Below are 11,523 nucleotides of genomic sequence, written 5' to 3'. Positions count from 1 at the left end.
ATATCAGTAAACATTTATTTTACAGTGCTATATTTGATACAGGATCATTTTGACCAAAAACCATAGCTGCTTTTTAAAATCACAGTAATGCAAAATCTGGTTATACTGTATTTTTACAATACTGAAGTTGTTCTCCCTTGCAGCTTATGCTTCTTTACCATTCCTTAGTTCAATTTACCTCCAACACTCCTCATTTCTTTATTTTTTCCCTTTTTCCTTTTTTTTTGTTCTGTTCTACTGTAACTTTTGTCAAAAAGGCCAATAAGGTGCAAATGTAGGCATATTTATTTTTTTATTGGTTTGGATGTATTCCAGGCCTTAACAAAGTTGGTGGCAACAGTCCTGCTGATTGTACAGGTAAGATTTCAGTCCTTGTTTCATATCCAGAGACTCCCTTTCACAGAGCTGGGCAAATGTCTTGCCTCCTCAGAATCTAGAAAAAAAAGGGAAGCATTAGTAAAGGAACTTTGCATTATACCAATCTGTTCACTGGTTGACAAGCCAATAAAAGTGTGAGAAAGACTGCAAGGACTATTTTTTTCAGTGACTTTATTAATTTACAACAGAAGGATTGTACTGAATTCAGGAGCTAGGTGACTGTGTTCCTAGAATCATGCTATTGATGAAGTAGATTAAATGACTCATCCAAATGGTTATGCCCATAGGATGCCATCTGGCACCACCAAAACCAGTGTAATGGTGTTCATAAAGCCTTGGACTCATAGGTTGTCCACGAGTCTCAGTACTCTGTTTCATAGCTCTTGTGGATTTGCCTACAAATAACTTTCTTTGAATGTAGCTTTGGAGTGAACCCACTAAGCGAGAACAGGTTTTCTTAGAAGAAGGCTGAATTCCCTTAAAGTGGGAATTTGTTAAGCAGAAAACACTCAGAAGTGGAGATCTGAAGGTCGTTCTCCTTTAACTCATATTAACTCATCTGTCCTTTATGGAGTACTGCCCATCTTATTTTTCTTTACTACAGTAGCTGAGTGCATCACATTAATCATAATATTTACTTTCGCAGCACAGTGTGACATGGCAATTACTATTCCCATGTAACAGATGAAAAATCTGACAAAATAAGGAAGAGAAGTTAGTGCTTCTGAAGCCAAGGCTGAGACCTTAACTAAGATCAGTTTTCTGGTTTAATTGTCATAAAGAATATAGAATAAATCGGTATCCTGTATGCATCACTCAAAGTAACGGGTAATATATACATTAGGTATTACATGCTACAAAGACATCTTGGGAAATAACTAATTTAGCAAGCTGCTACTAAAAATATAATTACTCTCTGAAGTGAAAGTAAAACTTAGAAGTTTGTTAAACAATCATTTTCTAGCAAGATGTACAGTAGGAATCCCAGCTCCTTGTCCATTTGCAGTGCCTAAACTAAAAGGAGGGTTTTAAAGAGCTTGGAACAATTTTTTGGTGATTTTAGGGTGATTTATTTCTAATAAACCTCAAGCTGAGTTATGACAGCCCAATCGAAGGTGTTCTAATATTTTAATCTCAAAAAATTTCCTTTAAAAATTTGTATTATTATTTCAAAACTTTACAAACTGTTTATCTGTAGCAAAGGTGACAGTAGATTTCAGTCAGAAAGAAGAAAAGAGAATGAAAAATACCCTAGGTACTTTTTAAGTACTTTTAAAAACATTTATCCATCACTGCTAATGCACAAGCCAGTTTACATTAAAAAAAAAAAAAAAAAAAAGGTTGTCTAAAACATTTTGGAATTAACTGCTTGTTTCAAAGCTAATTCTTACTGTTCCACTTACAGTTTCAAGAATACAAGACTGACCAAACAGGAAACGGAAATAGTGTAAAGATCCTCCTCTGTATTTTAGGATTAAAATATACTTTCCAGTCATACCATTTTCTTAGAATGAAGCCTTTAATTCCTGCACACTTTCTCATACTCAAGTACACATGAATCATAATTTCAAATATTTATATTTGGAAGGAGGCATGTACTCTGTAGGGAGTTGAGTTATAACAATATACAGGAGTCCTCAGTCACAGGCAGGTAAACATCTATATGTGATTATTATTCTTGGGAATTTAGTACTCTTATCATTCAACCATTAGTTTTATTTCCCAGTGTTTATGATGTTATCCTATCTGCAGATCAATGTTTGCACAGACTCTTGCCTATTCATTTCACATGTAAAAAATGCTACCCTTTATATGTTAGTTTCATTTGAGGTATGGAAGTCTCTGTGGGTATATTTCAGCATCAGTGGAGACAGGAAAACACAATAGCTGAAGCTGCATGGAAAGAAGGAACATTTATAACTGGAGAGTGTTACATTTGCAGTAGTATTTCCCTTACATTTGTCCTCCTCTGCAGCTCAAGATTTGTGCACTTGGAGGCTGGAGGGGCTGGGTATGGGCAGGAGGACTCTTAACCCCTTCTCTCAAACAAATCAAAAACATCTGCTGTGATTTTTATAGAGCCAGATTTTGCTGCAAGGTGTGCCCTAGGTTTATTGAGAATGTTAATAAAAAATGGAAATGCGCCATCTCTTTAGGATGTTGGGTTATTCTGAAGTAATTTGGAGAGATATTACTGTTAGTGTGATCCAGGCTCGGCTTATAGAAAGCTGGGAAAAGAGACATTCTTAAGTTGCTTAATTTTAAACTATTTTGTCCTCTGTCTCACAATTTTACTTTCTTGGCAGTTGAAACTTTCCTGCCTGCCTTCTGTTTCAATCCATTCACTGCTTTTGCTTTCTCAAGAGTATCTGTTCTCCTAAATATCTCCCTTATGCTCTTTCAAGTATGCAGTCTGGAGGGAAGTAGTATGAAAAGCGCTCAACAGCTGGAAAGTATGAGAAGCCATCAGATTTCTGAGCAAATCAGATACAAAAACGTGAGGAAAAAGAAAGCACAGGTGTAAAAGTGGTCTTGAAAAAGAAGGAATTTGTAAAGGAAGAAATAGATGCTAAAGAGGCTAAAAGGGGGTGAGGGGGTGGGGGGCAGGGAAAGAGAATAAAAACTTGAGAGCAACAGGGATGTAATCTCTCCAAGATTAAGTTGTGCTCTAGCACTGTTTTTACAAATGTCCAATAACTGTCCATACTTCAGCCTTTCTAGGAACTGGGAGATGCAGTTCTTGCCTTTTCATCGATGTGAAAAGCATACTTTTTTCCTGCTTTGCAAACATCCAGAATGACTTAAGAGCATGGTTTCAATTCTTATATTGTTTTATTGAGGCCAAGTAAAAGAACATGTCAGGAGAGGTAAAGCAAAATTACTTGTGTTCTTACTGAAAATGCCCTCTCCATACTCCATGGGGTAGCTTGCTACTGTTGTATAGGAATGAATCCTGGTGTACTAACATGTAAGTACATAACATACCTCCACAGATAAGCAAAATTACTGAAATACATGCATTTACAGAGGCGTATCTTTCAGCGCTTCCTGAACCTGGGTTAGCAAACCCGTATGATTAATGCAGTTACCCATGTCCTGAACTAATTGGAGAATGAAGATGAACAATGCAGGAGTGTAAAAGGATGAAAACAGTAGATGGAAGGACCGGGACAACACTTGTCCTATAGGTATTTGGGAATGGGGTGATTAATAGACTAAGGGAGGGAGAATTACTGTGAATCAGGGAATTATTGTATTATGAAATTAAAATCATGAAGGGTGAAAAAACAGGATTTGAGAGACCTTATGTCTTTATGAGAGAGCAGTATCTGAATATCGGCTTCTACAGTACCCTGTGATGCAACCATCCTTTCTTCTGACTTACCCACAGCCCTCAGTAAGCATGGAGTAAACAACATTTTTGTGTAATTCTATCACTATTCCTTGCCTTCTTTTCTCCTGCTGAAAGTGGTAGCGAAAATATTGAAAGGTGCAGAAGTGAAATATGGGACTAGATTCTGTTGTTGTGCTGACAACACAACTCTCACCGACATCTCCTTTTCTATGATTCATACTGGTTCAGTAGAAAAGATAACTCAATGTCTGTCAGAGTTGGAGGCTTGGACTAGAGCTCCCTGGTCAGTTCACATTACAGTAGCAGAGTGGGGAAAACAGGAGGAAAAATGATTCTGTGTGAGCACCTTTGATTAATCTGTTTGACCACCATTCGTGACACATACTTTAGACTTGCAGGCTGCTTTCATGGATAGATAATGTATATATCTGAAGCAAATAAAGATGCGTTTTCAGCTATGTTTAAGCAAATTCTATCCCTTTTTTTTTTGTCAGCAAACCTTTCTCCAGTTGTGCATATCACTGTTGTGTCTCCATTACATTTTTGCATTACAGCCTGAAGTGAGCTATTCTGAAGCTAGTCCAGATTCTTTCATGAACAGAGATTCATCTTAACTGAATGTAGTATGTGTGTTCAAGAGATGTGCCAAATTACAGCATGGAACTTAAAATATTGAACTACAGCAAAACAAATGTCACATTCTGCGAGCTTTCAGATACTACAAGTCACTTTCACGCCCTTTACATATGGTGTTTATTAGCAGAGTAATCTTGAAAAAATATAGACCTGGATCTTACTGTTTTTTCAGAGAAAAATAATTCATATTTTTTTAATCTCATAAACTAATGTGAAAATAGCAAAGCATAAGTGCAATTATAAATATGAAAGCACTGGATGAATGAAATTAAGGATACAATAATGTCACCCAAAATGCTGCATTGAAGGATCCAAAAAATATGATTAAAAAAATGAAAAATTCAGGAATCCAAACTTGCATATTCAGAGGACAGATGTATTTTTATTAACTGCTGAAATGGGACTTATTTTTAAAATTAATTATTTTTTTTTTCAAATCTCTTAACTGTTCTGCTGCAAAGACTTCTTCAAATTCTGTAGCAAATATCTTTTTAATATAGGCTTAATTTTTTTTCTTTCAAATGTTATGCATGTTAAAGACAATGAGGGAGCCCAGAGTTTGTTTTAGTGGAATAAACCAAACCACAAATACTTAGGGAGTTCTTGTTACACTAGAATTTGATTTGACCACGATGTACTGTAATGTGTGATTGTAGAAACAGACAGTGGATCTGCTTCTTGTGTGTAATGTGTCATAAATGCTCTATTGATTAACAAGATCTGTTGGATACAATACTTACTTGTTAAACCTGGGGGGGGGGGAAGTTTCCATGAAGGGTTTTGGTATCTTTTTTCCAATTTTATTTTCATCAGTGGAGCTGTTAAATTAGTTTAATTTGTAAACTCTGCCTACTTCTTCAGAGTCATAAACCAGCAGCATAATTTCAGATATTTCAACATTCAGAGACCACTACTTTAAGATTAAAAAAAATCTCAGATTTTATGCAACCAATTACATTTGCTATCATCATCTTGTTATTTGGGAAAATTTGACAGTGTATTTTTCCAAGTGGTGAATTTCCTTACGTGAAAGAAAACACAAGAATAAAGTTAGGGAGTTTGCACAACAATGTTTTATAACTGTTAGTCTTAACTGACAGGTCAAAAATTGAAGCAAATAATGATGAATTGTCAGCAGTACACCTGTGAATGTAAAAAGAAAAAATTGAGCAGCTTTGGATGAGCTATTGCAGTTTCAATTAATTTTTGTCTCTTTTTTACAATCCAAAAAATCTGACATTAGTAGATAATAAGTAGAACATTATCACTCATAATTCTTAAAATAAAATATAGATATTAGATAGTGAAAAATTCTGGCATCTTTTTGTCATGGAATGATATGCTAAAAATTGTAAATGTGCAAAATAATTTTAAATGTGCAAAATAATTGGAAATACTTCACCCAGATGATTTGAATGGAACAAATGCAAGAAAAATGCAGAAGTAAAAAGGATTTTTATGAGGAGAGAGAAATAAAATTTCCCTTTCTAGGAAATTACTGTAGTCATTAAGACACATCATGGTTACAACTGTTAGATATAACTTTATGAAAATGTTTTGTAGAATTACACATTAAGATTAGTCATGTTCCTTTTGGAGCAATGGTAAAGCTATTTTTTACCCTAGCAGCACTATTTCTCAACATAAGCAAACTATTCTATATTTTTAACTCTGAACAAATGTTAATTGTCAAAAAATATTTTGCCTTTTTTTTTTTTTTAAGCAAACAAAACTCTCAAAAAGACTTTTCAGCCCTATAATTAGCTCAAGCATAATGGACAAACTAAGCTCACTCAGCTAGTGTAAGTATGGCAGTATCACACTGCATCATAGTATCCTGTGGACATACTTGCCATGTGTTGGTTTTTTGTTTATTTTTACAAAAGTGCTGAGCACTAGTAACTTGCAAGACTCCTGCAAATGCCCTGCTCCTGGCTGCTCACACTGGGGTGAAAATATACTCAATGCCAGTCTGTATGCCCAAATAGGAATAAATCAGAAATATGCGTACAATATTTTGACCACAGCATCTTCCTGCATTATTACAAAGTTCAGAAATGTATTCATATAGCTATATATGCACACTGATATGATCAGAATATAGCATTGTGTCTTTCAGTTTCACAGACTGGAAATGATACTTTGATATGATACCAAAATGAAAAAGATACACATTTATTTTTGCAATACATGTACACATATGCTATTGACAAAACTACATTGATGACAAGAAATCTTCAGTGAGAACTGTGATTAAGAAGCTGAACATTTCTTTAGAGATTTTCTCATTTTTCTCTGATGAATGTTACAGGGAAAACTATCCATACCTTTTATTTCTACAAAACAATTTCAGCTTTGGTCAGTTGCACCAGTCAGCTTCCTCCACTAAGTTTACCTGGTAAGCAAACAAGCAATATTAACAGCATAAAACCAAGCTGAAATTAAATTCTGGCATTTTATATAGGATGAACTGTGTATGTTGGGGGTTTGAAACACTATTGTGGCAGCTGCAAAAAGGTTTTCTTTTTCCCACAATGAGAAAGTTTTTTAGGACCTCTGAACTGAGAACTTCAGGCTCAAAGTTTTGAGAATAACAAAGCAAAAGCAATATGAAATAATGACTTTATACACTATCTACCAATTGTTATTTTTCCAATATAAACCACTGTAAGATACTGCTTTTTTCAAAAAAACACTGCAGTACTTTATCTTTCCCCACAACACATTATCAATGGAAGATATTTAATATAACATTGACTCTTAATAGCTTTTTCTGGCCAGAAATTGTGGGACAGATTCATCAATAGCAAAAATTTAATAAACTTTAGACATTGTATGGTAGATAGTAACTTGATCCAGCAAATGCAAGAATTAAGATAAAACCAAATTCTGTGTGGAATGTAGAAAAGGGTGTAGTCAAACTGATATTGACAATATAAAGTGAATTACAACCCAACTCCTTATGCTGTATCAAACTGAGGAATTAACTTTCATAGGCAATAGAAGAGACTAAGAATGTTGGAGATGTAATCACAGTAACTAGGAGAGCTGGAGAGAACAATGGGAGGAAACACGATGATATTTAACTATACTTCCAAAATCTATGAAGATATTCCATTAGTTCATCTTTAATATCTTTGACTTTATTCTGATTTGAAATATCATAGTTAATGTGAGCTGTGAGATCCCCATTTCTTTCCATATGTTCCTAGACCAAAAATAGTTCCATCTCTTCATATGGATTTCTCCAAATAAGGAATGAAGAAACTGTAAATTAACTTCTCATTACTACAGAACAAATGCATACTTCCAATATGCTGATTTGGAGGGAAAGGAGGAATGAGGAGACAGCTCTTTGGAAAACTATGTTGAAATCTGTCTTCTAGAAGTTTCCCAGTTAATTACAGTTGGTTTGGTTTTTTTTTTCCTTCAAAAAAAAACAGCATTTAATTATTTATACATACAAAAGCAGGAAAAAAAAAAAAAAAAGGAAAAAAACAAAACACCAAAATACCTCCCAAACACCATAAAACCCAGTGTGAAACTTCCAACCTCAACTGAAGGTCAATAAATTAATTAAACCAGATTTTCCAGATTTTCATTAAATTTGCAGATCCTTGATTCTGTTCAGAATGCAGTAAAACAATGAGATAAGATGACCCTATAAAAATTTCACACAGTGGAACAATGTAATTAAAATAGCAGAGGTGACCAGACTGGACACCGAGATGAGAATGTGGGGCCAGAACTGAGCCATTGGGTTACTGAGCTGTAAAGACATCAACAGCAGAAAGCTAAGTAGTTTTCTTGGTGTGTGCTGATACATAAACCTGTGGATCTCAAGAAACATTCTTTGGGAATAGCAGATTTTACCTTCTCTTTCTTTTTTGATGATTTCTTCAGCGTGTCTTATATTTTAATGTACAGGAAATACAACATCTGTTACAAGATGTAACAACATCTGTTGTCAGCTATTGAAGGCAAATAGACTGGGCTAGATTCACCAAATGATCCGGAATGACAGCATTTATGGGTCTCTGACATAAATATATACAATTAAAACTAACAACAAACTTATACTTTTATATACAGTAAGATATTAATCTCTAGTCTTCTACTCTGAAAAAAAACCACAATGATACACAGATGGATTTTTTTCAAATAGCCATTCTGTATCTTTATGGAAAGTAAATGCCAAAGTGTAGGCTATCCAAGAAGTTGAATATGTGCGTATACACATACAGGTTGAAATTTAAAGACACCAGGCATTATGCTATGATGTGTTTGCTTTAATGTCATTATACTTTAGAAAGTACTAATGATGGTGATAAATCAATATAAAGTTACAAAAATGAAGTCAATATTCAAATAGCTAAACACATTTTTGCCTTACTTAATTCAAATGCTTTGACCATTACAGACAGACTTCTTCCATAACATTCTAACTTGTGACACTGCTTAACTTCAATAACAGCATCTGCTTTCCCATTGTTACATGACAAATCATCTGCAGAACAAGTGACACATTTGTTGCAAGCATGGAGGTTAAAATCAAGATCCTGACCTTAAAAGTTGGTCAACATAATTATCTATTACATTTCTGTTATTTTTGCCATCTTTCCTTACACCAGCAAAAAGGTCCTACTGTCCCAAAACCTTTATGCCTTTTTGTTGATGTTGCTACCTTTCATCTTGTTTATTTTGAAATCCTTGCATTTTGTTGGTATGAGCAGTTCTGTACTTTTCAAGGTTTCAGCACTAAATTTTCAAATATATATTTTAATTTCCCACATGTAAGATTTGCTTTCCTTGGTTTTGGATCTTCATTTTCATATTTTATGTTTTACCTGCTTCTGTGAAAGCTGCTTTATCAGCTTATGTGCAGTTTTTATTTCAATTCACCACAATCTCAGTCCATGATTTTGAGACTTAGCAGTTCTCCATTCATGAACTGCTGCTAAGTAGAACTGAATTTGTTTAGTGTGCTATCTCATTATTTGGCTCCATGTCTTAACAGAGAATTTTGTCAGAGATTTTTAGGTGCCTATCAACATTCATTTTTATAAATTCTAATCTTCCTGGATGCAGAATAAAATTTGAAGCCCTATATGCTGTAAAACTAAATGTAAATAAGAATATGATACTACTTCCTATTACTTTACATTGGTGGGTTGTTTTGGAGGGGATGATTTTTTCACAATTTGGGCTTTCAGTGCAATTTCAGGTTTTGACTAATGTTTCATTTTTGTGAGTTGGCATCTTTTGTATGGTACTGGTTTCTCACCTCTTACAAATGATGGCTTAATTTATGTATAGATAGGCATATCTAATTTTATAATAGGTCAAAACTTAGAAACCCTTGAAATAGAAGCATGGGATAAGGTTGCTGATTATGATACTGGAGACTGTCTCATTAATGACTAAGCTTCCCAGACATGCTGGACAGCTTGCTCAAATACTCTGTCCTTATGCATGCCAAACTGGAAGAAGGTAGCACTCAATTACTTCAAGTATTGTATGCCGTCAGACACTGGATGCCATGTACAAATCCCTACAATATTAACATGCAGCAAAGTTAGTTATTTATTCTGACTTGCAACTAGATCATGTGCAAAGATACAAAAAAATATACAATGAAAATCAAAGGCAAGATTCATGTCTTCAGCTAAGAAAATCTAAAAAACTGAAAGCATAATGTAGGTATCAAAATGATATAACATCAAAATGTGTGCAGTTCTCAAGTTGTTTGATTGCTCCAGTAATGTTAGAACCTGTCTCCTTTTCATGCGGATGGTTTCCAGATCAGTATTAACAATACTTGAGCATAAGCAATCATAAATACAGAGGAAATTTGGGGTTATTTCAAGCATATACCTCTTAATTTATGAAGGAACATCTGCTATTAACTGATATTAATCAGAAGACAATTACAACTATTGCCAAAGAAGATCTAGCAAATGCTTTCCTGTACCCTGAGAGTATGGAGTTTATTTATTCACAGTTAAAAATACAGAATGAAAAGGCCACAGAGAAGTGAAATTAGGTGAAAGAGTCCACATAGATGACAGAAGAAAAACACTCTCAAAGCATATATATACTTTCTAAATCTTTAAAAAACAGAATGGAAACGAGACTACTACTTTTTCTAGACATTCTCATTTACAAACAATAGCTCAACTAGAACAAGCTAAACCAGGTGATTGCACACCTGATCTGTTTTTATATATCCTTAACATTGACTGATTTAATTTGAAATACAAGTTTATATATGCAAGCATGAGTGCACATCTACTTTATCTAATGCACTATGATCATTATTAAAGTACTTGATTAAAACTAATGGCAGACAGATTCTAGTCCACATTAACCATGTAATTTGTGAAATGGCACTTACAAAGCATGTATGGTTTTCTCTTGACATTTGTTCCACCGAAAATAAGAGGGCCAGAGACATCTCTACTTGTGGATGAATAAGTGAACAAGCAAAATAAACTAACTCTTAAAGCTTCAGAGCATGTGGGACTGCACAGCCTCAGTACACCAGGACATAACATCTCCAGGAAACAGCAAGGCTGGAATTCTAGAGGGCTTTTAATAATGACTCTTTCCTGCAGTTTGACATGGTTAATGTTGAGTTGGTTATAAATATCTGTATCTTGTATCATGTTAATGTTAGCTTTTGGCATGTTACATTTTCATTTAGCACAACAGACAATGTGGGGCCTCTCAGGGCCAAGCTTCACAGATACGAATCTAGATGTCCAACATGAAGATCTTATCCTTATTGGCTCAGGAAAAGACATAATAAAATAGAGTTCTTTCAAGAACCATCAGAGATATGCTCCTGTAGCTGAAGTTCAGAAGCCTGAAAATGCTGAAATTCTGAGCAAATAATTTAGTCACCTGGCTTGTCCACAGCCATGTAAGACTCATAAATGCAAAGTGTCTTCTCAGCTACATGCCAGGAGAATAGTTACATGGATGATAATGCATTTAGTCAATATCATTGTAAACATTATTTCTATTCTTTTCAATATGATTACTTGTTCCTTCCTTTTACTAATGCTATGTTATTATATCTCTAGTCAGTGGTGAGAGACTAGAAAGGCTTGTATTATTAAGTCTATCATCTAATCCTCACCTTTCTGGAGAGG

General features: G+C 34.5%; 1 long non-coding RNA gene across 1 annotated transcript; it reads right to left on the bottom strand.

The window, feature by feature from the left end:
- Positions 1–273: 273 nt before the first annotated feature.
- LOC137449683 (uncharacterized) lies at positions 274–6,734 on the bottom strand. The gene is made up of 2 exons (XR_010989510.1): positions 6,697–6,734; positions 274–433 (listed from the first exon to the last, which is right to left on the bottom strand). It is a non-coding gene; the product is annotated as an uncharacterized lncRNA (long non-coding RNA).
- Between the last annotated feature and the right edge of the window lie 4,789 nt (positions 6,735–11,523).

The sequence above is a fragment of the Melanerpes formicivorus genome, unplaced genomic scaffold (assembly GCF_026170545.1).
Source record: "Melanerpes formicivorus ecotype bairdi unplaced genomic scaffold, bMelFor1.0.p_v2 SCAF_1, whole genome shotgun sequence".
Lineage (NCBI taxonomy): Eukaryota > Metazoa > Chordata > Aves > Piciformes > Picidae > Melanerpes > Melanerpes formicivorus.
The sequence above is the reverse complement of the archived record's forward strand: the minus strand, read 5'-3'. Positions and strand labels throughout refer to the sequence as shown.